The sequence below is a fragment of the Ambystoma mexicanum genome, chromosome 4q (assembly GCF_040938575.1).
Source record: "Ambystoma mexicanum isolate Mex_15411 chromosome 4q, UKY_AmexF1_1, whole genome shotgun sequence".
Lineage (NCBI taxonomy): Eukaryota > Metazoa > Chordata > Amphibia > Caudata > Ambystomatidae > Ambystoma > Ambystoma mexicanum.
The window spans coordinates 234,286,660-234,312,301 of NC_090928.1; the positions used below are offsets into that span (position 1 = coordinate 234,286,660).

Genomic DNA, 25,642 nt, shown 5'->3' on the forward strand with positions numbered 1-25,642 from the left:
GTTCTGCTTCTGGGAAATGTATTTCTCCCTCTTCGAGTCCTCAAACCCCTCTTCCACAGGTGAGGGTCACGTGTGCGCTCATTTCACTTGTATCTCGCGGGCAATGGCGAATTGTCTGTTCATACCAATACATACCCTAATAATGATAATAATAATAATAATAATAATAATAATAATAATAATAATAATAATAATAATGATACTAAGAATAACAAGGAAGCAACCTTAGTCAAAAAGAATACTATCAAAAGAAAAATGCTCTGAATGCAAAAAGACGCGGAAGCCGCGATGCAAATGTTCATAGCTGAATGAACATGTGGCGCCAAGAGGGCATTACTGCATCAGTACTGGCGCTGTTTCAATGCTTGTTACATAAAATCGCATGATAATACATGGACGCCTGTGACGTCCCGAGTGCGCACTGGGAATGCGCTAGCCTCGTTTGGGCCCGCGCATGCGCAATAGAATAAAGTAAGTCCGTGCGGCAGTTGCCGCCGGGTGATGCAACCAGCAACATCGTGTCTGACTCCTCTGTGCATGCGTGTGTGTGCACGTGTGTTTGGCCACCCTCACTCCGCTGGGCCACACAACAACTGGCGATGAGGCGGGATGCCGCACGAGCGCTCGTGAAACACATGGCATGTTGTAGCAGCGACGTCACGGCAGATGAGTCACGGACCCGGCGGGTGCACTCCGGCGACATTTTGGAAGCAGGAGCCCAGTGGTAGCGGCCTGAGAAGGTGCTTGTGCGCCACTAGCTCCATTTCCACCAATTTTTTGAATTTCTGGCTATCCTCCACGCACAGAGGATGACCCATTGAAGGCAGGCACCACACGAAGGGGACCTGGAAGCAGCAAAATGCAACAAGGGGGCCACCACACGCAGTAAGAGACGTGAAGGTACGTGCAAGACCCTCCAGAGTCAGGTTTGCGGCCTCCAGCCCAGCAGGAGGTGCCTGTGCGACCTGTGATCATGACAGACAGTGATGGAGAGGCAGAAACTGCAGCGGTGGCGGCGAGAGCACAACAGGGAGCCTTGTTACCCATGCAAGAATTTGATGTGTCAGGACCCCCTTCGAAATTGGGCCCAAGATGGCGGCTTTGGATCAGAAAACTGGATATGTACTTTACAGCAACAGGGATTAATGATGACAATGCAAAGAGGGCCACTTTGTTATACTCAGCAGGCTTAGAGGTTTTACACATTTACGAGTCCCTCAACTTGCAGGTAGGCACATACGCCGAGGTGAAGAAGGCGCTGGAGAACTTTTTCATACCGCTCTCGAATGTCGATTACGAGAGGTTCCTCTTCTGCGGGGAAAAGCAGAGAGAGGAGGAGTCGCTCGACCAGTTCTGTGCCCGGCTTCGAATGATGGCCACCTCTTGTCGATGGGACAATGATGAGTGCATGATACGTAATCAGGTCCTACAGGGTTGCAGTTCCAGCAAACTGCGGAGACAAGTGTTAAGAGAACCAGGCTGGTCCCTGCAGCAGATATTGGACAGTGCCAGAACATTTGAGCTGGCCGAGTCCAGAGGTGCGAAAATGGATGCGGCGGTGCGTCCAGGACCATCGGAGGAAGCATTCGCCATGGGAAAACGGTCGATGTCCTGAGGCAAGTGGGGGCAGAGAAAGCAGGAAAGTCGCTCGACTGTGGGGTCCGACAGCATTTGCCAGCAATGCGGCTATGATCTGCCCCACTCAGAGGAATGTCCTGCCAAGGACAGGTCATGTGGCAGATGCGATAAACCTGGCCATTATGCCCGAATGTGTCGCGCCCCCGCCCCGGTGTCACGACAGAGAGGCAAAGCCAGAGCACGTGGCGGTGGCTCAAGAAAATAGCGAAGCATCGGGCGTGGGAGCAGGAGATACAGAGGCTTCACATGGCAGAAGAGGAGGAAGAGGAAGAAGAAGAAGTATTCTTCATCTCAAACATTGCTTCAGGTGCCAAGAACAAGAGACAGCCTAAATGCGTAGTCGACATCCAGGGGGTGCCGACGCAGGTGCTCATCGATACCGGTGCATCGGTCTGTGTGCTGGCCGCAGACCACTATAGGCGGATTCCGGGACCACCGGCGCTAAGCACATCAACTGCCAAGATCTTTACGTTTGGTGGGGACACCCCCCTTCCCATTGATGGCGTGTTTATAGCGCCCGTGTCCAAGGATGGTAAGACCATAAAGGCACGTATCTTCGTTACGGACGTGAGCCACCACTCGTTGCTCAGCTGCGCCGAGGTCCTGAATTTGGTCCATTTCACGATGACAGTTTATCAAATGGACATCGAGGTACTGTTAAACAAATTTACAGGCATTTTTGAAGGGGTTGCAAAGTTGAAAGCTCCACCAGTGCGGCTGCACATTGATAATACGATCAGGCCGACCGCCCTGAAGCACAGGCGGATTCCATTCCACCTGAGGGAGATGGTGGAAGAGGAGCTTCGCTCGCTGGTCAACAATGACATTATTGAGAGGGTGGAAGGGCCGACACCCTGGGTATCCCCCATAGTAGTGGCGCCAAAGCCGAAGCAGCCAGGGGCGGTGAGAATTTGTGTGGACATGCGTCTCCCCAATGCCGCCATTAAGAGGGAGAGGCACCTCACGCCAACACTGGACGATATTATTGGCGAATTACAGGGAGCGAAAGTATTTTCGAAATTAGACCTACCAGCGGGCTATCACCAGCTTGAGCTCCACCAAGACTCTAGGTTCATCACCGTCTTCACGACGCACGAGGGACTTTATCAATTTAAACGCCTGAGTTTTGGTATCTCCTCAGCGGCGGAGGTTTTTCAGAACACTATAAGAGGGGCACTCGCAGGCCTAAAAGGGGTGTTGAACATAAGTGACGATATCTTGGTGTTTGCGGACACAGAGGACGAGCACATGAGAAGGCTCGAGAGCACACTCAAGAGATTGCACGACCTAGGCCTCACCTTGAACCGCCAGAAATGTGAGTTCCTCAAAGATCGGATTGGGTTTTTTGGGTTCATATTTCACGCAGCGGGAGTGTCACCGGACCCGGAAAAGATCAGGGACATTCGAGAGGCAGCGGCGCCAACATCCCCCACGGAGGTAAGAAGCTTCCTGGGGATGGTGAACTATTGCGAACACTTTATCAAGGGCCTTGCCTCCTTATCAGAACCCCTCAGAGCACTGACCAGAAGCGATGCGGTGTGGAAGTGGGAGGGTAAGGAGCAGGAGGCGTTTCAGGCACTCAAGAATGCCCTGTCGGATGGGGACGCTATGGCCTATTTTAACCCCGCCGTAGAGTCAGAGATTGTCGTCGATGCCAGTCCGGTGGGAGTGGAGGCAGTGCTCTTGCAGCCGGATGGAAGAGGAGACATGAGACCTGTTGCGTACGCCAGCAAGGCTCTCTCTGATACAGAAATGCGTTACTCGCAAATTGAGAGGGAGGCGCTCGCCATTTTGTGGGGCTGCCACCATTTTCGCCTATATATTCTGGGAAAGCCGGTGATAGTGGTAACAGACCACAAGCCCCTACTACCAATACTGGCGGGTCTATCTTCGAAGCCGCCACCAAGAATAGAGAGGTGGATGCTGGCCCTGATGGAGTACGGGGTGCGACTAACGTATAGGCCATGCACCAACAATCCCGCGGACTACCTGTCACGTCACCCCAACGCTGGAGGTAACAACAAAGGCGGAGAGGTGTCAGACTGCCAGGGACTACTCTGTCATGTGGTGGATGGGGCGCTCCCCGTAGCGTTGTCGAGAGCAACCATTACCTCTGAGTCATCCAAGGATGAAGTTTTTGACATCACTAAAGAAGCCATTAGAAGTGGAGAATGGAGGGAAATGCTGCGCAACAACTCCCGGAGCCAGCAGGAGGCCCAGAGAGATCTTCAGGCACTCTGGCGGGTGAAGGAGGAGCTCTCAATATCCGACGATGGTCTGCTACTGAGAGGGAGGCAAATTGTAATCCCGCAGACACTGAGGAAGCGGGTGCTTGAACTGGCACACATCGGACATCAAGGGGTGGTCAAAACGAAAGAGAGACTACGACCAAAGGTGTGGTTTCCGGATCTAGAAGAAAAGGTCGAGGGCTTCGTGAAGAGGTGTTTGGCTTGCCAGGCGGCGACCACGGGTGAAAGGGCTCCCCCTATAAACTCAATGGAGCGGAGTGAGAAGCCGTGGGGCACAATCCATGTAGACTTTGGTTCGACGGGTCGGGGCATGTATTTCCTGGTAGCCATTGACCAATGGTCGAGATACCCGGAGGTGGAGGTGGTAGAATCAATGGCAACAGAATTCAACACAAGGGCATTCGACAGAATGTTTGCGGCACACGGTTTTCCGGAGATGTTCTGCTCCGACAACGGACCGCCGTTTACCGGCAACCAATTTGCGCAATACCTCCGTGATAGGGGAATACAGCACTGCAGAGTATCACCACTGTGGCCTCGTGCTAACGGAGAAGCGGAAAGAATGATGCGCACGCTGAATAAAGTGCTGAGGATCTCGGCCAACGGAGGTGACGACCTGCAGAAGAAGCTAGTGGAGTTCTTGAGGGAATATCGGACCACACCCCATCAGTCCACGGGCGTCGCCCCGGTGGAGGCCCTGTTTGGGCGCTGCCCCAGAGTGATACCTGAAATGGAGGGGAGGAGTCCGGGCATCATAGACAATGAAAAGGTACGACAATAGCGGGCCATACACAACCAGAAGGAAAGTGACAGACGAGGTCTGCAGGGCAAGGAGATCCTTGTCGGAGATTCAGTGCTAGTCAAGAACCATCACCTCGAAGGAAAGCTAGCTCTACCGTTTGAACCGCACCCCTGGAAGGTCACCCATGTAAAGGGGACCATGGTGACAGCCGTCTGTGAGTGCGGTACGGTCACGCGTAATGTATCTTTCTTCAAGAAGGTGGACACATCAACAGGAATGTCCAGTGCCCAAGCCGTGCCCGCCCAGGAAGAAGGCCCTGAAGAGCTGGGCGAGGAACCCATGAACATCGGAGCCCCAGCGGCGGAAGTGAGCACAGAGACCCCAACAGTCACGTCTAGGTATCCCTCAAGAGTGTCCAGGAGACCGCCTGCCCGTCTCAAGGACTATGTGTTGGACTCAGGGGACTGAGGTCAAGAGATCCGTGGCCGTCAGTAAGTGATGGGAATAGACCTGCTCCCAGGTCGCTCCAGTTAATGTTTTACTAAGTTAATTTCATGTTGTTGTTTGTTGTTAAAGATAAAAAGGGATGTGACGTCCCGAGTGCGCACTGGGCATGCGTGAGCCTCGTTTGGGCCCGCGCATGTGCAATAGAATAAAGTAAGTCCGTGCGGCAGTTGCCGCCGGGTGATGCAACCGGCAACATCGTGTCTGACTCCTCTGTGCATGCGTGTGTATGTGCACGTGTGTTTGGCCACCCACACTCCGCTGGGCCACACAACAATGCTCACCATGGAGACTTCAGCAGCTCCAGGAAACAGATTCTCATCCTAAATAACCGCCGCTCCCCACGTGGCGTTCAAGCTGTCGCGTCACATCAGTGTGACCGCCACTTCGGCACTTTAGTGTGACGTGTTTAACTTGCTTTGAGAATGCAGCTGCTGTGACAACGTTCAAACCACTTTAAAGAACCCAAATCACTTTGCTGCTTGCTCCCTTCTATGCAGTTCTCGAAGCATGTCGCCTGTCCAGTGGTCGAAGTGTACGAAAAGAAGTAGTGGAACAATGTTCCCTGCTGGCCTGCACCCACTCCCCATAAACCCCATCACCACTACCCCTCCCATACACAATACACACCACCAAACACTTGCACCTACTGTTTAAGGTAACGTTCAGTGAGTGCAGTGCACTGAAAGGGCAAGTTTCAACTTCTTCCTACACTTTTATTTTAAAACTAAACCATTCCGGAACTGTTTCTTTTTAAAATAAAAGTATATGAGCTGTAAAAGGTCATTAAAAAAAGTAGAGGCGCACCGGTCCTGACCGCTCCCCCTCACTTGGACCACTGCACCTGTCGGACAACAGGGCAATGCCTAAGGACGGGCCCAACGTGCTAGCATATGAGCCCGTTTTTTTGGGTCAACGTGGGCCAGTTTGTTGAGTGAATGCACTGTGCAGTAGGTCGTTTTTATCATTGACCCAGATACGGTTTAAAAATGCAGTTTTTGCCACATATTTTCCTAAAAATTCCCCATTGGGAAGTCCTCAAACAGTCTATCATTTTCGAGCATGCGCCGCTTTCTGCGCGGGGTGATTTTCTGCCCCAGTCGGACCCCGGTCAATAACATCACCACACACATGTGCTCCAATGGGGATGAAATCAGTGTCAAATTGCTGAGGATTCTTGAGCTCTATCTGACCCTGGCTCAAAGTCAGCATTTTAAGTGGGGGGGGGGGGGTTTACAACAAGACACTGCAGAGAGCCTAGCAGCAGCACACACCATGCACTTTGGCATTGACTAAATGAGGTCAGGCACTTTCTTACCCAGAATGCACTTCTGCCTTCCACCCAGGCTTAAAACTCCACCACCCTTTGACACCCGCATGCCCACATTTTGCAATAAAAGATGCGGGCAGGCGATGGTAGCAGCACCTTCACTGGCAGATGGTAATTTACACAGGTGCTATGTAACTCCTCAGATGAAGGATTCGATGCTGAGCTGAGGTACTAGGTCTGCCGGAAAGAATGAGTACTATTCCTCCCAGGTTCCCTTGCGATTCTTTCTCCCGGGGCGACCGCATGAGCACCCCATCCGGACAGCTGAAGACTTTACCTGGGAGCCTCTGACCTTTACCCCTGCCTCCCTCTACCATCTCTCTGCACAAACCTGCCGGCCCGTGTTCCCTTAGACTTTATTCCAGTGCTTAATGTGTGGGGGTGTTTGCCAGGGATCAGCCCTGGCACTTATTTCTGAGTCCCGGCACTTATTGTCTGTGACTAAGATTGATTCTGAAGTAACTATGGCTAGAGCATCCATCAACCTCCCTGAGCAGGTGCGAGCTGTAGTTTAACCCCAAATGTGTCGACACCGCGGGGGGCAACTGTGGATGGTGGCATCAATGGTGGGGAACTGCCCGCCCGCGGTGTCACCAGCGTGCTAGAAAATATGTGCACCCTAGCCCTTTTTTTCTTCGAAATGAAGCACTGCTTTATTATCAGTAATATTCGGGACACAGAGCCTGACCATATTTCGTTACTCACATGGATTTTTTCTGGTGCCTCAAGGCTGGGATCGTGTCCTTTTATTGTTCTTCTCCCCATAAACATCCGCCTTCTCAGTGCCTCGGTCGCCCCCCTTCCATTTGCCTGGGGTGAAAAAAAATTCAAAATAAAAAACCGGGACCATCCACAGACATAGAAGTAGGACTAAAAACAACACCCACCAATAAATCCCACCAACCCCCAAATCGGGACCCCACAGTATTTTCAGCACTTCTTCTGGATAAAAATGCTGCGATTTTCCCTGTAGATATAACCCAGTAAATATAAAATTGTTAATTCTGAAGGAACCTTTGCTCCGATTGATCTCGGAGGCCTTTCCGTGTGCTCAGTCGCAAGGAGTCTCTGTGGCGCAATCAGTTATGCATGTGGCTGGTATTTCTAAGGCTTCAAGTTCACAGACACCTCTTAAATTGTACATAAATGGTCATATTTAGTTCATTGCCGATTTTACAAAAGCAATACTTCCCTGCAGTTAGCTGGGTTTGTGAGAGTGCTCGCCCACCGTTTACCAAATACCCGGACTGGGTTTTCAAATGTTTTTGTATCCCTGGGCACCTTCAAGCCAATGTGTGGATCACCAGTGCCTTTGTGGTTCCTGGCAGTCGGCACGCACGGCACTTACACCGGCGTTTACGCGAGGCGCTATAGTAAAAAGCGCGGGCTTCCCGTCCGCTAGTTTCCAATCCATAGCCCAGGCCTGTTTCTTGATTTAGTCGTGAGAAGCAATGGTGGCAGGCAGACTGCGTGCTACATGGAGCGTACTGCACACCACACGCTGCATGGACTTGGCCAATCATTTTACTATGACCCTAAAGGTTTCTAATGAGCTCATGTTTAGGTGGTACTCTGAGGGGAAGCGCAGCAGTGGCTGCCTACTGCCAAAGCCTACGTTTGCAGCGGGGCCCGTGCCTTGTGGTGGGCGGAGGGTGTGCAGCTGGAGGAAGGAAGAAACAGCAACGCTGCAGGCCTAGCCTGCACGCACGCACGCCACAGCTCTGCAGAGGCATCGGTGGAACATTTTGCAAAACACATAGTCATTCTGGTAGTTTCTACCTTTGCGACAATGGTTCCATAGGCACCTGAAACCCAGAAAATGAATTGGGCTTCAATTCCCGGGAGCCCTTATTCTCATCCTCTGTGGCGTGCACAATCTGGGCCTTGTTCAGGACAGGCTCGGACTGGCTTATAGAATAGGCCCATGGCCGAACCAAAAACACAAAATGCTAGTGTGGGCAGGGGCGTTGCTAGGTCTGAAAAAGATCCGGGGCTACGCTAATGTCGGGACTGGCGGGATTCGGGGCTAGCTATAGCCTTTTGATTGTAGCACCTGAGCTTCTATCCGGGGCTACAACCAAAAGACCCGGTGCTGTAGCCCCCTTATCCCCCTCGTAGCAATGCCTCTGAGTGTGGGCAAGTTTTGTGGGTCAAAGTGGGGCACTTTTTTGGCCAATGTGGGCCAGTTTGATGAGTTATTTCACCATTCGGCTAATGGTTTTGACCAGTGTTGCTGAATAAATATTCTTTAAAATGTACAATTTGCATCACATTTTATCAAAACCCTCCCCCTTGGGCCCTATTCGAACAGCGTCACAAAAGGAATGAATTCCCGTTTGCAACTGCGGGCCACTTTTCCATTGGTGCCCGAGACAATTTTATGCCCCAGTCCGTCCCGGGTTCAGGACATGACAACAAATGAGCATCAGTTTACCCAGATAAACTGCCAAAGCCTGTCTTTCCAATGGTGCCACTCCACAAATATCAGGAGGGCGGGCGAGCGAGCAACGCTTTGCCATGCTAGGGTTTTGGGGTCTCTTCATTCCGCCTGGACATATTTAAACAAATAGGGAGCCATTCTGACAGGTATCTTTCCAAATATTGGCCTGGTTGCTGCCCTATATCCCGGAGTGCAGCACTACACACTAGAGTACTGCTCCTTTTTTCCGGGTGCTCCTCAAAATCCCCTAATGCTCCTTTGCTCCTGATTCACAGAAGCATTTTATAATGGTGCATTCCCATTGAAAAACGGCTCTGTGGCTGGGGCCCTTTACGTTCAGGAGTCCTGATAAGTGCGCCTGTGGTGGTTCTTCATTTGCCTGGGGGTCACCGAAATGAGTGAGGGGTATTTGCCATGGCAGGCAACCTTCAGCCCTCCAGATGTTTAGGACCCCCATGATACCTCATTATTTACTACACTGGCTAGGGATGATGGGCGCCGTAGTCCAACCCGTCTGGAGGGCTGCAGGTTGGCGACAGGCACCGGGGTGCTACCCGTTGTACGTGAGATGCAGCTCTGCACAGCTACCAAGCTGCCCTGAGCGAGTCCTGGTGTTCACCTTTGCGTGCTGGGACCGGTAGATTCGGTTTTCCCATTTTAAGTATGGGACTACAAGTCCCAGCATGCATTTGGCAAACCAGCACTGCTTCGAGGGGTCATGCATGAGACAGGGAATATTGGCAGCTATGGCTCTCCCTACTTTTAGCGCTGCCCAAAGGGCTAGATCTTCTTTTCTAAGTACCAATAATTAGTACATGTTTGGGCAAGTGAAAACAATAGTTAAATGATGAGGGATGCACATGTGAAGGGGAACAAGACGAGATTGGTAAAACAAACAAATGTATTTATTTATTCACATTTGTTGAGCGTGCAACAGCCCATAGTCATCGTAGCGCTTGTTACAGACAGTTTTCTTAGTTACAAGTACGGTGACAATTGCAGTTTTCAGTACAGGCATGATAGAGAGCGTGATTTAGCTGGCTAGTAAAGTGAAATGATGGATCATCAGCTGGCCAGGGGATATGTGATTATAATTGTACTAATAACATATATAAAGGAAGCAGAATTGAAAGCCAATGAAGATAGGCAGCCATTGAAATTGTGCAGGCTAAGAAAGCACAGTAAAGGAAATGAGCTGTAAGGTCCTGTATTGCAGGTCACATGTTGGCCACTTTGTGTCCTGACAGGGGAGTGCAAGTCACAGTGAATCTCCATGAATTGGCCATTTGAGCTCTGCTTCTGACCTAGGAGTGCAGAAGTTCTAGAACATTTTAAAAGTTGAGGGTTCCTTCTCTGTGATTGACAGATTAAGAGTATATGGGATCTGGTGGCAGGGAAAGTTGGGTGCTTAAGGGCTAATGGGAAGATTAGGGATATGCAACCCTATAAAGGAAATCCTTAAAAGGCTACACATTACTTGAACCCCTGGCCACAAGGTACCTCATGAGAGAGTAAAATATCCACGTAAGAACAGAGACAATGTGTGAGAGTCGCCCACTTAAAACACTATCGAGCCACTAGCCATTGGCTTTGGCCGTGTCCACTGCACAAGTTTCCCCAATGTGTTTCTTTTGGACCCACCATGTCTTTCGGGCCCCCTAGCCAGGGCCTTTAACCCTGGCCAGTGAGCATGTCCTTCGGCTGTGCACACTGTATATTTTGAGAATCTACGGGAGGGAAAGCCCAAACTACGCACAGGACTAAGGGCTGTCATAAGCAATAAAAAAAAAGAGGGGTGGTCCTGGCTGAAACAGTCAAAGCTGATTGCAAGTTATTAAAATGCAAACATTTGTTATGTGTCTAATCCTTTGTTATAGTACTTATTCATATAAATCCAAAGTAAAGATGGAGAGGTACCAGGGAGAAAGAGTGTATACCACAAAACACTTAATTGATATACGACTGGGAGTCTTTATTATTTTTTCTCCTCAGTCAAATGTTCATTATTAAACAAACAAAGGTCATATAGACCTGTAAATGATACAACCATTGCATAAAATTGCATTATACAAAATATTCATTATTTCACATCACATATTCAGACATGTAAACCGCAAAAACACATTGATGCCATATTCAGACATGTAAACCGCAAAAACACATTGATGCATTGATCAATAGAGCATTTTTTGTTGCTCTAACACAAAACCTTGGATAGGTCTAACAAAAGCCAGGCTGGTGGGTGACCAAAGTAGATCGACGTCACTGACATAAATCAAAACCAATTGGAAAACAGGGACCTGTTAACCCCAAAGGGGGAAGTGTCCCAGGACGTTTCGGATAGACAGTGGATCACAGCCTTCTTCATGGAGCCAAGGATTTGGAAACCCCTGTGGAAGAGGAAGAGGTGCTATGGTTAGCGCACCTAATGTCATGTCAGGACATGGTATACATATTCTAATATTCTAATACGTGTTCTTGGCGACACGAGGGTCCAGTTGGGTATTCTTTTCCTTCTTTTCCCCCTTTTCTGCCCTTCCGCGATTTTGCGAGCACTCGGGCCCTGGGACACTATTTCCCTCAAGCCTGGCTTTTGTTAGACCTATCCAAGGTTTTGTGTTAGAGCAACAAAAAATTCTCTATTGATCAATGCATCAATGTGTTTTTGCGGTTTACATGTCTGAATATGGCATCAATGTGTTTTTGCGGTTTACATGTCTGAATATGTGATGTGAAATAATGAATATTTTGTATAATGCAATTTTATGCAATGGTTGTATCATTTACAGGTCTATATGACCTTTGTTTGATTAATAATGAACATTTGACTGAGGAGAAAAAATAATAAAGACTCCCAGTCGTATATCAATTAAGTGTTTTGTGGTATACACTCTTTCTCCCTGGTACCTCTCCATCTTTCCTTTGGATTTATATGAATAAGTACTATAACAAAGGATTAGACACATAACAAATTTTTGCATTTTAATAACTTGCAATCAGCTTTGACTGTTTCAGCCAGGACCACCCCTCTTGTGTTTTCTTACTGTATATTTTGAAACACTACTGGGAAACTAGCCATGGCCTTCGGCCAAGACGGTCAGCCATGCCCACTGTACATGTTCCGCCAATATGTTTCTTTTAGACCCAATAGGTGGCCACAGCCTTTGGCCGTGGCCACTTTAAATGTCTTTCGGGCTTACTAGCCATAGCCTTCGGCCCTGGCCAGCGAGCAAGGCCTTAGTGATTATCCGTAAACGCCCGCAAATATTTGTGGTTATCCATGTGACGCACTTTTGTTTCTTGATCCTGTTTTCTACTATAACCTTGAATATGCGAGAAAAAAACCCTGGATATTCAAAAACGTTTGAGCTATGAAATTTGGCCTCCAGCCACCACCAAATCCCAAATTTCATACCCTCCCCATCTCAAGCCTGATGCAATTTCACCCTTTTATCCTCCTCCAAATGGCATTTTTTTCCACTTTTCATTTCGGCTAACACTGAATATTCCTGTTATATTTGTGAATATCTCTTGCATTGAACAAAAAATAAATGGCAGATTTTTCATTTCTGAAAAGTCTCTCTCCTGCAAAACACCATCGGAGATATAGCTATAATTTTGGAAGAAGGTGGCCACCCCCTTTTCCCGTCAAATATTTTGACTAGTGGGCGGAATAACCCCAGACCCCGGCCAGAAATCAAGTCAATGCTTCGTTCCCAAGTTGTTTTGTACCTGGTCCAATTTTGTCCAGCGGTTTTTGCTGTGCGTTGTGCAGAAATTTTGACTTTTTCTCTATGGGAAAATTAATGGAGACTAGGCCGAAACAGCATTTATTTTGCTTTTTTAATCACTTTTTCATTTTCGAATGAATCTTTTCCAACATTTCCAGTTTGCGCTGGGGAAGCCATGACAAACTTTTTTTTCAAAAAATGTCAGCCTAATCTGCCAGGCAAGTCAAATGTTATTAGAACATCAATTTTCTGGTGTCCCATGTATCGGGATACTCAACTTAACTAAAGTGCAGCAAATTGTGCAAATTAGCTCAAAAGCAAGCTGTTGTCCACAGAAAATTGCCTTTGCAAACGGGTTGCTTTTTAGCTAATTTGCATACCCACGATGCCTTGCTGCTGTGGCTCTGGAGATGTACTTCCAGCGATGGTTATTAGGTGGTGTTGTGTAATGTGTGACTTGGCTCAAATGAAATTTTACACTTTCACATTTCAGATGTAAGTTTTTTTAAACCCTTTTAAACCCACTATAATTTAGCTAGTGTTTGTTACAGATGTATATATATATATATTTATATTCACTTCATCTTTTATGGCAGTGCTCCCATATTAGCTGGCAGAATACTATGCCAACAATTAGTTTTCCACTGACATAGAAAAGCATGTTACAGCCTGCACCCAAAACATAACACACTACTAGTCATCTCAATGGAACTGTCATTTTCCTTCAATCGTGATGTACAAGAAACATGTAACCGCCCCTTTACCTGAAATTTAGTCTTTTACCATGTTAGTTCAAACTGCAGTGTGCTGAACTTCCAGACAAACTAAAGCCATTTGAGACAAGTTCAATAAGTGTTAGGCGCTACAACATAAATAGCCAGTAACATAATATATGCAATCCCACAACCTGCAGCAGCCCCAGTCCACAGTCTCTAGCATAGTGATGATAAATATGCAGGAAAGGAAATGCTTATGTCAACATGTCCCAAACACTGTGACGCTTCCACGGATGCTGCACTCCATTCTGTTGCTTGTTAGGCCTAACCATCAGAGAGGTGCAGCTTGAGTACAGGAGGACAGTGAAGTTGAGGCCTTCATCCCGGCATACACAGCCACCTTGGGGAGTGTGACGAATCAACTTCTGGGGCACCAGTGATCATGGGATGAATTTCGGTTTCTAAACCATCAATCACCCCACGCCCCTGGTACACCAGAAGGGATCCGATCAGATTGGAAACAGAAGCAAATTATAAACCCCCTTGTCCAATTTTGGTAACATGGACGGAATGGCAAGCTTATCTCTGGATGGTCGTGGATTGTTGGTTAGTTGCAACAGAGCAAAAAAACAATGCTTGCCCAATGATAAAAGGGACTGTCCAGTCAAGGTTGAATGCACAATATCTACTTTATTATGTTCACAACAGACAGTTCTAGCATACTACAACATTCAACCCACCCTCTAAAGCAATGCAGAGGACAGACAGTTTCACAAAGGGAAAGGAAGCACTCTGACTACTGACTGGGGGGTGGTCGGTAAAGTAATTAAGTGCAATATTTCAAGGATACTAGGTTTCAACACAAAGGGAGCAATGGGCCGTAAATGTGGAGACAGAACCACAATGTGCCTTGTACTTGTAGAAGTTCTTGTTGCTCGACAGGGTAGAGTCGGTTTCAGGGAGCTTTGCAGCTTCTGAGACAGAGTTCAAGATGGGAGACAGCTGTGGGTATCAAGGGGCAGGCAGTTTGGCGAGCGAGGCTGGACGGACAGCTGTCGGCTGGCCTTCACGGTGGCTCGGGTCAGGTGTCATTGTCTCGTTGCTGGTCAGCGGGTCTGAAGGACTGGTCGAGGCGTCTTGGATGGCGTGAGTGACTGCGGTGTAACAACAGTCAGTGGTGCAGTCGGTTGAAGCTCGAGGGGCTCGACTGGCTCAAAAATGTCCTTTAAGGCAGACGCTGGTTGATGCACTGGTCCTAGCTTCTTCACTGGGATTATGTCGTCCTTTAAGGCAGACGACCCAAAGCTGAGGAGAGTGTTGCAGACAACAGCCTTGTCCTTGGTTTGGTTCAGATACTCTCTGGCACTTCCCACCTACGAAGCTTGCTGCAGAGCCTAGCAAGGAACGCTGTGTGCTGGCTGGTACTGGAGCTGCTGGAGGGTCCTCTGGATTAAGTATCTCCCTCTATTCCCTGGGAGATGTTTAGGGGAGGGGTCTTGCTTCCCTCTTGGAAATCCTGACCCTCCTTAACTGGCAGAAGCTGTAAGGAAGACTGTACCTTCAGACAAGGTCCAAATGAGTTCTTGTTGTTAATTCTTGCAGTCTTCAGATGATCTGCCCGAAAGAGGGGCTCAGCCCTCTTTTTAAGCCAGCTGGGCCACAGTGATTGTGTAGGCTAAGCCTACCTTAATTAACCAATCCTGGGTCCCCACCAAAATCTCCTGTATGCTGGAGCTCATAACCAGAGTGCTTTGCAACAGACAAGGTAAAGGGGTAAAAACATGTAATACTAAGTCCCACCCATCTTCCTGTCTGTTGTGGATCAAAGGGTCTATCTGGTTAATTGACCTCTCTGTGGTTCCTGATTAAAGCAACAGGTCTCCCTTGAAGCTGCGGCGAGAATAGACTTTCTGTCTCCTGCAAACCACATTCTCGTACCTTCTGAATGGGGTTCCCCTCTGGGGATGACTACTGTAAACAGCTGTCTGAGACATGATAGTTCACTGCCCTTGTTACTAAGACGCGGGAGCTGGCTTCAGGTTAACACAATGCATATCAAAGGATGTTGCGGTTTCCTGTCTCCTTTGTTCAACTCTGCAGAAAGACTCCATTCAGTCCTGTTTGAAGTATACTCTATTAGTATGCTAATTATGTTAGTTGCTGCCACCATTCTGCCAGGCTTACACAAAAGGACAGGGCAGATTCATGGAGCCTTTGATAGTTAATTAGGCTGGTCATGGCGGAGGAAGGTTTTGCCCTCCCCCTTCTGAAAGACAAGGTGGAATTCTGACTGTCATATCCCAACTAAATATGAAAGGGGGACTGCACCTGAAGGCTTTGTCCACCCAGAATACACAGATCTATGTGTATGTAGTGAAGTAAGCATTGGAAAATGTGTGCGGATTAGCCTCACACATTTTCGGGAGGCTGATCTACCATCATTCAATTTCATCTATAAAAAAATGTAAAGCCAGGCGAGACTGAGAAATGGAAAAATAATTGGATGGAAACGTCTGAGACAACACTACTTCATGACTGTCAAGTCCTCTGGTGAACATTCCAGGCTGTCATTCCTTTTACACGATGCAGCTCTGTGTGGCCCCGGGATTACATGACAAAGGCAGCAGCTAGGACTGCATGCATCCCTGGAGGGAGATGTCCAGTCACACCCAAAACATTGAAGAGAACATGTATCCTGAAAATCCAAACTACACACATTCCACTGTTATCCCTCAACTGGCAGGCTTGTCTGTTCTAACTCAACAATACTGCACGAGGCCCCCCTGAATAATGAGCATCTATGAAACCAAACCTGGCCACATCAAAAGAGCACGCTCATTTTAGACTATGATCTTTGCTTCTCTTTTGAACATTAATGAAAGAAGTCGAAAAGTCTGGCATCACAGCATGTGCTGAAAATCTGTGTGTGTATAAACCCAGCTACCCATCCCTGCCCCGCCCACATTTGGTGACTCCTAACGTGAATGATAGCCTACAGCTTGGTACTCCAGAGGTTTTGTACTACAACATCCATCAAATCTTGTCAGCTTAGTCAGTGGCGATGGATCATGGGAGTAGTAGTCCACACATCATGAGAGCTAGAGTTTACAGACCCATGGCCTACAGAGTCACCCATGTCCTCATGCATCTACTCTGGGTCCAAAGACGGCTGGCCATACTACACTTTGCAGCCGTTGCGCCTACGTTTGAGACGCTGGGGTGTTGTACCATTCACATGTCTTGACTTCGCGGGTGCAGGTTTAATCATTTAGTTATTGAAAACGCAATCAAACTAATAGAAAATCGATAAAAAGCAAAAACTAGAAAAACAAGCGGTGAAATAATAAATAAGCAAATGCATGATTCGAATCTGTTTAATACTGCCTGTCTGCCACGTGCACAGAAAAGGAAATCCAGAATTCCCAAAGCCGAGTGATGTATGCGGTTCAGGGGCGTTTCCGACATCTACAGGTGCCATTACAGGACAAAAGACACACAAAAGGGACTGCACATGTTTATGGCCACCTGAGTTTTACATGCCGATGTATTGTTATTGACCACTTCGCATAGACCAGCCACTGGGTATACAGCCATGCAAAAGGAGAAAAGGTCTTTCCAATCTTATTTAGGCTGGAGCAGGTCTATCAAGGTTTTCTTACCTTACACTTACTCTTTAGAAGAGTTCTTGTGCCAATGCCCCGCTGCTCATGTTGGCAGCACTGCACTATGATGGCGGGTATGGCCCGGCTGCCCCGTGCTGCCTGCTCGCAGTCAAGCCAACCGCCGCTACAATCAATTTGCACTCAGACATGACAGAGCACATGGTGCGTTTAATTAAATAGGAGAGTGCGTGGAATTAATTCCGCATCGTGAGTGCTGCCCCAGAAGCGCAAGACTGCCTGCGTCACGGGCCTGTTCCGCCTCCCAGCCCTCGGTAACCCCAGGAATCGCGGAAGTGTGCAACCTTTCCCTTGAGAGAGTTCATTAGCGCTGCCGCGCACTCTGTCTAGGAAAGGAAGCATCCCAGCGGGACTCTGACACTGGCCTCCCATGTTACGTTCCCCAACAATACACGAACTCAGCGGAAAGATGGCGCCTGCGGGTGGAATGGCGCCTCTCTGAATATGCACACAGAATGCAGCTACTCTTTCATTGGAGTGGCGTAGTTCCCCAAAAAGGTGTGCGAGCGACCGAGCGTAGTGACAGAGCCCCCAGTTAAGTGGTGGTTCAGGGTGGGGTTGCTCTCCGTGACCTTTTTTTTTAAATTATGGCTTAAAATGGTGGATTGTACAGCACCCTTTTTTGGAGAGAAATGGAGTAAAAATCCATACCATTTAGCATCGTTTTTGTAGGGTAACATAAACAAATCTAATATATGACCAATTCCGTTGGTGACGGTGCGCTATACAAGTACCTTTAACATAACATAACTAATGCTAGGTCACCAACAGTAAACAGGAGCATTTTGCTAGACATTTCCACAAAGCCGTTTCACACAATATATGTTAGTTTAAGAAGGCATGTTTTGCTGCCATTAATGCCACTGTAAGAAAATATGCCCTATGCCCATGCTGGCTGTGCCAATGTATGTTACTATTTCCAGGTAAGAACACACTCATGTTGACATTGCCCATAATGCACTAATGCTACTGTGAAAAAAAACACACACACTGGCTCCAAAGTACCGCTGCCGGCATTGCCACACATCTATTTCTCTCCCCAAGCCACCCCAGTCACCAGCCCTCTATCCCTGGGTCGCACACACATTACACATAGGTATTGCACAAACAAACACACACACACAGACACACATTGATATACATGCACCCACAGCGCACACAACCTCTCACAAGCATGCATACAAACATCCCATCTGCTCAACACCAGCTCACGCGTCACTGACCTGCCTTTACACCTGAAGGGATTCTGTTCCCCATAGAACCCTGCCCACCCGCTGTCAGAGGCCGAAGCATCTCCCAGGTGGCAAACCTTCCTCTGTACTGGCATCAATGGTCTGGTGCTCCAGTAGGTTCTTCAGCTAGACCACTGAGAGCGGCCCCCTGACGTCATCTTGAAGGGATGCAGGAGATAAGCGGAAGGTTGAAATGCTTGGTGGGGTCCACGGTTCAGATGCCCACCCATTGTTGCGATAAGAAGACTGCCAGGCAGTGTTTGATGGGAGTCACCAGCGCAGATTTGTGAAATTAGGATGAGTGAGTGATGGAAATTAACAGTATGGACGTAGGGATGGGAGTGGGCAGAAACGATTTGTCTATGTGCCCTTTTCTGTGGTATTAAGGTGCATGTAGTTAGACACCTGTCTATTGCAATGACATTGTTACACTGATAATACGCTCTTCTGGCAGTAGCCCAGTGAGTACCTGTTGTGCCCAGTGTGTAAACACTGGTGTACCCTACCGGCATGCGAGCAGTAGTACCAAGCAGAAAGAAGCACTGACATCCCTCCACGGGCTCCCCGTGGCTGCAAGGATCAAGTTCAAGACCTTTTGCATCGTCCACAAGGCTTTCTGGGGCCGGGGATCACACTACCTCCCACTTTCTCTTCATAGGCAAGCATCTTCCTTCTCGGGCCCTCCACTCATCCACCCCCAAATCTCTGAGGGTCAGATGCTTCTCCAGATCTGAGGAGCTGCTTCTGTGCTCATATCTATATATGATGATCATGGGAGCTGCTCTATCGAGGCGTTCAATGAGTGGCAGGTGCATGGCAGCCTGCAGTCCTGTTTTGTGTGCAGGCCTCCCATGCTGCACATTATGTTTAGGGCCACGCCCTCCCAGCTGTTGCATACGGCAGCTTTGCTGTCATGTACACCCATTCAGAATGTGAGTCTGTGCATGAGCTGCTTTTAATGTCTATAGTAATATTTCCTAGCATATCAAGGCTCTGTGTGTGTGGCATGCAGTGCGTTATACGCACAGATGCACAGGCATTCAACTAGGTCCAAAAGATGCTCTCCGTGTTTGATATAAGCATGTCATGCAAGGGGTGAAAGGAAACCAGAAGCCACCGCTGAGACCTCGCTCCGCTGTGCACAGGGAACGCCACCACTGATACCTGGAATGTCTTGTGATGTCCTCTCCTACGCATGCCGAGCTCAGTGAGACAAGCTAGGGCATGTTAGCCCCGCCCATGCCCATCACATCCAAATGATTTCCATTGGTTAAGGAAAAAAAAAACAGCCAATCGATATTGAATGCGTGCATGAGTGACAGCAGACTCTGGGTTCTGAAGGGGTCAGCTCTTCTGCCGGTCACACCGATGCGGGGCTGGTCTTGTGACAAACTTGAACTGTTTGCATGGCTTCAGAGGTGGTAGGGCCACACCTTTCCGCCCCTCCGGCAAAGCCCTATGCAGACAGTGCAGCGCTCAAGGCTCCACGCAGAGAACTAGAGAGAAAGTCATGTAGTAAAGGAGTCACCCCTGCACAGTCACACCAGAGTCCCAGCATACTCCTGGGCCCGGGCCACCGCGCATGTGCAATGCACATGCGCGGCTTGACACACTGCCCCTGCTGCCTGCAATAGAGTGTAATGCTGCCGCAGCAGTGGGCACTGTGCAGAGTGGGAGAAACAACGGGGAGAAAGGTGGTGTGTAAAAGCAATTTTGGGGCAGTACTATGGTTCGATTACAATTGCACTTCACCCTGCTTGGCCTCCCCCTCGTGTGATGTTTCTGTGTGCGATGTCCAGTGTAAGTGCTTGCCAGGCAGAAGGAGGTGCAGTCACTGTGCATGACACCACCCTGGCTAGTAACACCCCTAGTTACGGGGCCGGTGAGGCTGGCCAGGGGTCCAGGTATCCCTTGTGGTGTTCCCTGACCAGGCCTGTCCGCGTAGGTAGAGATCCAGTTTTCATGAAAGTTGTGGCTCCCTTTGATGGCATGCTTCTCAACACGCTGCGTCTGACTATGACACCCGTCTAACCCGCAACAAAGTGCTTCTAGCCTTTTATTTCAAACATTCATAATGTCCTATTTCATTTTAGTTCTTATTTAGTGCTATTAAATGGGGGTAAGCCTGAATGATCCCCAAGCACATTGCAGTCTAGTGGCAGAAGTCACACCTGTGGTACCATTCACCTCTTTTAATTATTCTAGCTCATTCAATTGAACACGACTTGTGATCCTGGGCAAGTCTGATTTTAGGGCAAAATATCTCCTGAAAAACCCCTGTTGTTGCCTAATGAATCTGTGTTTCTGCAATATGTTTGACAAAGAGGGCCCTGTGAAGCATGCCACAATTATCATTCTGTGACGCACCCGCACCCTGATCCGCCTACTAGAGATTAAGGCAGTCGCCACATGTCGAGATTTTTTACAGCACAGAAAGCAAGTCATTTTTGGGGTACGTTTGTGGACGATGCAGCCTCACCCTGATACTGGTGCTGTCAATAGAAATATCCCTGGAGGCACTTTTGCGTGAGAATAATTCCAAAATGTGGGGGCGCGGAGTCAACCGTATTTTGCTGGAGAATCCCACACGTCACAGGCAATTTGGTCTCTATTTTACTTGTGGCGTTGGCTAATTGCTTGTACATCAGTTAGGGCAGGAGGGGCTCCGGCTGCCCAGCAAGCAGTGATCATCACAGACCTTAAATAGCTTTTCCTCCTCCTTAGGACCGTGGGAAATGAAACATGCATCAGAATGGCTTTTTTAAGTTCCCGTATGAGGCGGCGCGTTTATGATAGGTTTATTAAAGTAAATAAGCTCTCCTGGCATTGTTTGAAACCTGAACCAATCAGTTTTACGAAGAAATGTAAAAAAACAAGTCATTGATGAGAAATAAACTAAGAAGAAGCATGCACATTGTTCCATGGAATTCAATGAAAAAAGTATTTTTTTTTAAAATCTCAAAATGGTACTTACACCTGAAGAGGGGGTCCCTGGAATGGTCCCCATATCTCCTATGCGGATGTCAACCCAAAGAATGAGGAACGAAAGATGTAACTTGCTGTTCGGCCAGGCGCGCCTGTGTATCCCACATATGCAAAGAGACATTCTCTCAGACGACCTTTTAGACCATATAAAGTGGGCGGCTTCGAGGGGACAGATGCCTCATCAATGGATCAGACTGACTGATGACAAAGTCCAGCCGGGGTGACGTCACTAGTGACAACACGAAATAGCACCGCTAGTCACGTAGCAATTTTGCATCCCTGCAAGAAGATACGGCGACACACATATGCACAAAGAACATGCTTACACCTTCTGTAAAGGACAGATACATGTACATACTGTCAAGATCTTCTCCTTTCTTTAGCCAGATGCAGAAACACAAGAAAGTCAAACATACATGGACCGAGCTTGCAACCGCTTTCTTGCAACTAATCATAGAGCTACGGGGACACATAGGAAACCTATAGGGCTCTATTGTGACTAAACTCTAAGAAGATATTAGAACACATAGGGAAACCATAGAATGACTGTAGTGAATACACATGAAACCACAGGCCTCAAATACATGGAGGGGGAAGTGCTATCCCTGCAGCACGAAACACAGCAACGCTGTTCGATACCAAGGACAATGGCGGGTGGAAAATGCCTAAGTCCTGAGGCGGTGAGCCACCTGCGAAATTCAGAATAAAATCCTCATAATTGTAGACAGAAAGGCTCCGTTTTGCGGTCCTCGCATACGTGACCCAGCAGAGCCAAACAATAGCTATTTACTGGTGAGAAGAGGAGCTGTCCCCAGAAAAGCAGACAAGATTGATAAATGCGTTGACCACCAAAAACTGCAACCTGCAGGCACTCTCTCAGGCTAGTTGATCAGACCAGCAGCAACAATGGGACCACATAGTCTTTCTCATTACCTTGAAATGGTACACTGAGAGCTGTGAACAAAACAGGGTCCCAGGCCTGGAGGGACTCGCGCAAGCCAATCCAGACGCTCAGATCATGGGGTGGTGTAGAATGTTGCATGTGCCAATGGTCTTCGTGCGACCCTGCAACAAAGTAATAAATAGTTTTGTGGGGAAGTCTCAGGCAAAACCATCTGACATGGGAAGACCAGTGAGAGTCCAGATGTATATGGGTTCCATGGGTAGTAACCCCACGCTATCCAATAGGGGGTTCCCATAGGTTTTTGGGGATGGTGTTGATGTTTGTGATGTCTCCAATGTACAAAACCGGGTGACACAAACTCAGTAGCTGGGATTGCCAGAGATTTGAGGTTTCCTGTATGATCCCTGTCTTTTGGCAAATAAAAGACTGTACAACTTGCCCCATGGCTGAGCCCTCCATTATTGCCGGGGGAAGGCTTCGGATGGACCCTAGATACTCTGCTAAATTGTGATATTTATGATGTGAACGCCCCCGTCCTCTGGCATACTATTACACACCTCCTTGTCGCCATTATTATAATTGGTCTACTGGCTACCATTGCTCATTTCTATTATGAAAGCAGCCATTGACCTATCCTGCATTCATTTAATGTGTCATGTTGTATTTATTTGATTGAGAGAACAAGGTGTTGCCACCAGAACCACTAACAAGAAGATAAAAATATACAGGGCAATTCTATAACAGGCGACTTACATTAGAGGGCATGACAATGAGGGAGTGCGCGGATGATGTTAAGGAATACAAGACGCATAAACCCGGGGCAGGACAAGGAAGATAACAAACAGTAGCCCGAGAGGACTGGATTTGTAACAAGATCCTACATGGAGATGGTAGGATAGCTCGGGGGCAACACGCTTGTCTTGGAAGCAAAACAATGCAACGTAACACAGGTTTGAACCCCAGCCACAGGCTTACACGTGTTCCTTCTTGGCTTAGAAGCATTGTGTTTATTAAACAGGAGAACTGTGATCAGAAACACTGTTCAGGGTTAACAGAAATAGAAAGTGGACCAATCCCTAAGAATGGTTTCACAAGGAGTACTCATGGTATGGGAAGAGGGAGCAAATATAATAGCAAAGACCTACACTGGGAAGAGCACATACTGACAATATATATCATATATACATATGGTGATATCAAAATATACAGTACAATAAAGAATGAGCAGAATGGTGGTGGGGTGGTTGGGGGGAAGAATGGGAATGAGATGTGCTTAGGCATAGTCCTTTTCCAGTTTTAGTTCTAGGGCCATTGGTAGAGCACACATACACCACAATGTGGCTCCTTAACACTGAGTCCTATGTGAGATGATAAGGCGAGATAGAATAGCATAACAAGCGGGTTCAGTGCGGGAAGCTATAAGACATGAGGCCAGTGCTGAGTGCATGATGAAATGTGTGGCAAGAAGGGGGATGCCTGGCAGACAGTGGTAGTGAATTCCATAGAGTGGGGGAAAGGACCGAGACAGCACAGCCATGCTGCGGCCGTAGAAATGTGGGGCACTGCAAGCATGGTGGGACTAGAAGAGCGCAATCAAAGACTGTCAGATAGGGAAACAGATGGGAGGAAAATAATCTGGGACCTCTGTGTGAGAGACACCAGTAGATGATGCAGAGGGACCTAACCTGGGCCCTCTGTTTAACCAGGAGATAGTGAAGTCTGGCCAAGTAGGGTGTGCTATGGAAGTCCGCAGATTAGACAGAAGGGGCTTTTAAAGGAGTCTATCAAATAGAAAGGATGGGAGCAATGGATGAGGCAATCAGAGTAATCAAGGAGTGCCTCAACTAAAGCAGTGACGATGAGGAGTTAGCCGAAGGAGAAGAGTGGAAAAAAACGGCCAAATTACACAAAGATAGAAACGACAATACGAGGGAAGCTGACTGATGTGGGGTACAAGGGAAAATTTGCTGTCAAAGTTGACTAAAAGATTGTTGTTATTATCACAAGAACAAACTGCTGCAAACAACAAACAACCCAAACACTGGACGTTGTCCCTCCTAACACAATAACTCCAGTGCACATAAAGCACACTCACAAAGCGAACACACACAGACACCAGTTTCTCCTGATTCTGCAAGCACCAGCAGAGGAGCACAACCTCTATCCGATCCCTCTTCCCTCACTAACCAACCAAACACCCACTGTCTTGCAGAGCCACGTGAGTGCCTGGAGACTGTGCAAATGGTAGCGGAGTACGGTATAAGTCATCTTAACCTAGCATTATTTAATTTTCATAATGCGCCAAATTCCCATAGGACTCACGGCACACACAAAACAAGACAAATTAACACACAGCAAAGTTATGAAAAGTCAAAAATACGCAGCACCACAAACATCATTACAAAGAGAGCATTGGTCAGAACAGAGAACAACAACTAATCCTTCTGCATTTTAACAGCTCTCTTGAAATCAGGCAAGCAAGGGGTGGCTCGTATTGAGGCCGGTAAACCGACCCAGACACATGGAGCCCATGCATCAAACCTCGTGCCTCCACATTTCTGAAGTTTGAAGCGTGGCTAAGGGAACTTACTGTCTCCATTAGAACTGAGTAGTCTGCTACTGGGAGCAACCTTTAGTTGATCACAAAGATATTGAGGTGCATTGCCGAACCTACACTTATGAGTCCAGGTGACAATTTTATGGCCAAGTCCCTGTTTAACTGGCAGCCGATGAAGTGCTAGTCTGGCAGGTGTGACTTGATCTCTTCTACCAATGCCCCGAAAAGCCCTCACGGCTCCGTTTTGGATGGTCTGAAGCTTTTGCAAAGTGGCGGTAGAAGTGTCTGCCTGCAAACTATTAAAGTAATCCAGTTTGGAATTTACTAAGGCCCTAGCCAATAAAAATCTGTTTTTTTTCAGATAGGTATGGTCTAATCTGCCTTGATAATTTGAGAACATATGCTCAGGTAGACTTTAGATGAAGTGTATGCTTACACATAGAAAGTTGGAAATCCAAATGCACACCCAACGTCTTGACACAGGAAGCCACTGTGATAACACGTCAGCAATCAAAAACTGTTTGTCACAAGGCTCCAATTATTTCAGCAGAGGATCTGACCCCAAGATCAGGAGTTCCTTCTTTTTACCATTCAGTGCAAGTGAATTGACAGTCATGTAAGTCGTGTAACTATAGGCCATAGACATTATTATGAGCCAATTATAAGGCACCCAGATTCTTAACAGATCTCCCAGGAAAGGCTGGGGTGATCCATGAATAGGCCCAGAAAGGGGAGGCCCAATCAACGGGGGTGCCCATGAAGACTGTGACCAGGGCAGCAAATGGGATTTAAGGACAGATTTGAAAGCAGGATAGCAGTGATAATTTCAATATAAGGGGGATGGAAGTCCAATGATGAGAGGCAAACAGAGAAAAGGATTGGAAGTGAGAGGTGGCAAAGGGGGAAGGGACAGCAAGGTTGAGTAGGCCACTGG

The 25,642-nt window shown here is 47.9% G+C and overlaps 1 protein-coding gene across 7 annotated transcripts in view; it reads right to left on the minus strand.

Moving 5' to 3' along the window:
• The window catches only part of FYN (FYN proto-oncogene, Src family tyrosine kinase), a 776,649-nt gene that overhangs the window by 667,545 nt on the left and 83,462 nt on the right, over positions 1–25,642 (minus strand). For 5 of the 7 annotated variants that reach the window (XM_069607784.1, XM_069607778.1, XM_069607779.1 and 2 more), the window contains exon 2: positions 7,169–7,273. The exons of the other annotated variants lie outside the window; for them this stretch is intronic. The gene's annotated coding sequence lies outside the window, so the exon portion shown is untranslated. The remainder of the gene's footprint in view (positions 1–7,168; positions 7,274–25,642) is intronic. 7 annotated transcript variants of the gene reach the window in all.